This window comes from Mobula birostris, chromosome 28 (genome assembly GCF_030028105.1).
Source record: "Mobula birostris isolate sMobBir1 chromosome 28, sMobBir1.hap1, whole genome shotgun sequence".
Classification (NCBI taxonomy): domain Eukaryota; kingdom Metazoa; phylum Chordata; class Chondrichthyes; order Myliobatiformes; family Myliobatidae; genus Mobula; species Mobula birostris.
Genome location: NC_092397.1, coordinates 30,212,587 through 30,215,058, shown reverse-complemented (window position 1 = coordinate 30,215,058; position 2,472 = coordinate 30,212,587). Strand labels below are relative to the sequence as shown.

Sequence of the window (2,472 nt, the reverse complement as noted above, 5' to 3'; positions counted from 1 at the left end):
GTAGTCGTGGCCGAGTGGTTAAGGCGATGGACTAGAAATCCATTGGGGTTTCCCCGCGCAGGTTCGAATCCTGCCGACTACGTGTTTATATCGGTTTTGACGCCTTGATTCCTCTCACGGATGCAGATTGTAAAAAGCCAGTCGAAACACCGATCTGTGTTCGCCGCCTCCAAAACCAGAAGTGCACCTGAAGTTCCGCTTTTATTCAGGTGGGCTCTACGACGCAATCCATCAGCGCGTTCGGCACTGTATCCGAAATGCTGGTGGTTCCAGACTATTCAGGGACGCTGTTGATCCAGTGGCTTTCGCTGTACGCTCCGTGTGTTCCTAATACAGTCATTAAAAACCCACATATAGAAAACAGAACACTACCACGACCTGTCTTGCTTACATTGATGTTGACATAAACTTAATATATTGTACATGGACGATCAAACCAACAGAAACTCTTACAGGGCACCAGTGTATTTCATGTTTAAATTGATGTTATCGCCACTTGAACCAGAAGGATCAATTCACTGAACTTCACTCACACCAACACTGACTGTTTCCACAACTCACTTTCAAACTGGACATTTCGTGCTAGAGACATTTTTGCTTTGTTGTTGTTGTTATTACTTTCTCAGCTCACGCTAGCCTGAAGTACGGAGGTGCTGAAGCACACTCATTCTTCAATAACTCCGGACTTCGGGCCATTCTACTGGTGTATAGTATAGTGGTTTTCAGCAGATTTACAGAAATATTGCTTTGCTGGCCTAACTGTTTAATGCTATTGTGTAGTGACTTTGAGATGATAGTTGTTGATATTACCATTGGGACAATATATACCCTGTTCATGCTCGATCGTCTTTCAGTTTCTTCTTTCAATTCAGTATAGTTCTGGTGCTTTTCACTTGTTAATTGTTGTAGGTTATGTGTGCTTGCAATGGCTATATCGATTATGTACGTTGTAATTGCCTTTTAATCCAGTAATATTATGTATGCAGACGGTTATTATAGATTGTCCTGTAATGGATCAGTCATAAAATAATTGTACGACTCTGACCCTAATCTAGAACAGGGTTGTACTTATAGTAAGGTTTATGAGTTTGCATTTTAAAGCAGTGATGTTTGTCAATTGACTGTCCCTGTGTAAGCAATCAGATTGAGTTAAACTGCTGCTCCATCCTGTAATGTGTTGGATTGTTTCTGGTGTCTCTTGTCATTTTCTGCAATTATCGACTTTAATTTGTTGGGCTTTTATTATGGATTTGTAACATTTTTGTGTTAAACACCTGGCCCTGTAATGCCACAACGAACCCCTCTGTTTCTGGGAAGATGTCTCCAACTCTGACCCAAGCGTTCCACGTCTCCTTCACACCCTGTCTGCTCAGATTATGGGGATGTTTTCCATGGAGGGTTGCTGCTCCATTAGTTAACTTTATTTGATTATTATTTTGCGTTTCTGTACTTTCAGTCTGTTATGTTTTCTGCATTGATTGTCCGTCTTGTGTGCACTCTTTCATTGATTATATTTTGTTTCTTTCACTTACTGTGAATCCTCTCGAGAATATGCATCTAATAGTAGCATATTTGTGCTTTGATACTGAATTTACTTTGAACTCTGAAGTGTTCTGCGCTGCTACACAGGACCCGGACCCTCGGTTCCCTCCAGTGGCCGGTCGCTGGTACTGCCTCACGGATCTCACTGCGACTCTCCGGGTCGTTTTGTGAATCCAGGAGCAGGGACGTTTCGCTTCTTGTTCACATCAACGTGCAAGTTAAATAAAGCGGCGACTTGCTGCTCCTCTGCGAAGTTCACGGGTCGGTCACATTTGTAGAAAGGGAAACAGATAATGTTTCAGGCGGAGCCCCATTCGTCACCACTAGGAAAGAGAGAAAATAAGGTATTTTTCAGTTTCAGACAAAGTGGGCGAACGTGATCAGGCAGAAGAAAAGCCGCGGATCTGGTGAGACCAAGTGAGTGACTGACTGTTATCATCGGGACTTTTGTTTCTATGTTATATGTACAACAGAACTGTGGGGAATGCCCAGGACAGCAGTCTATGGCAATGAAAGGAGTGGGGGGGTGGGGGGGAAGGAATCAAAAACCAGGTGGGCGGCGATCAATGATGGGTATCTTTTGGCACAAGAATCAGAGTAACGCACACAAAACACTGGGGCATCTCAGCAGGTCAGTCAGCATCTATGGAGAGGAATAAAAAACCATGTTCCTTCATCAGTACTGGAAAGGAAGGTGGAAGAAGCCAGAATAAGAGAGTCGGGGAAGAGAAGGGGTTCACGCTACAAAGTGATAGGTGAAGCCAGATGAGGAAGGAGGGTAGATAACTTGGGGAAAGGAGATTGAAAACTGGGAGGTGACAGGTGAGGAAGGAGGGTAGATATGGGAAAAGGGGAGTATTGAAAACTGGGAGGTGACAGGTGAGGAAGGAGGGTAGATATGTTGGGGAAAGGGGAGATTGAAAACTGGGA

At 43.9% G+C, this 2,472-nt stretch overlaps 1 non-coding gene across 1 annotated transcript; it reads left to right on the top strand.

The window, feature by feature from the left end:
* Window positions 1-82, top strand: trnas-aga (transfer RNA serine (anticodon AGA)). The gene has a single exon. It is a non-coding gene; the product is annotated as a tRNA-Ser (tRNA).
* The last annotated feature ends 2,390 nt before the right edge of the window (window positions 83-2,472 follow it).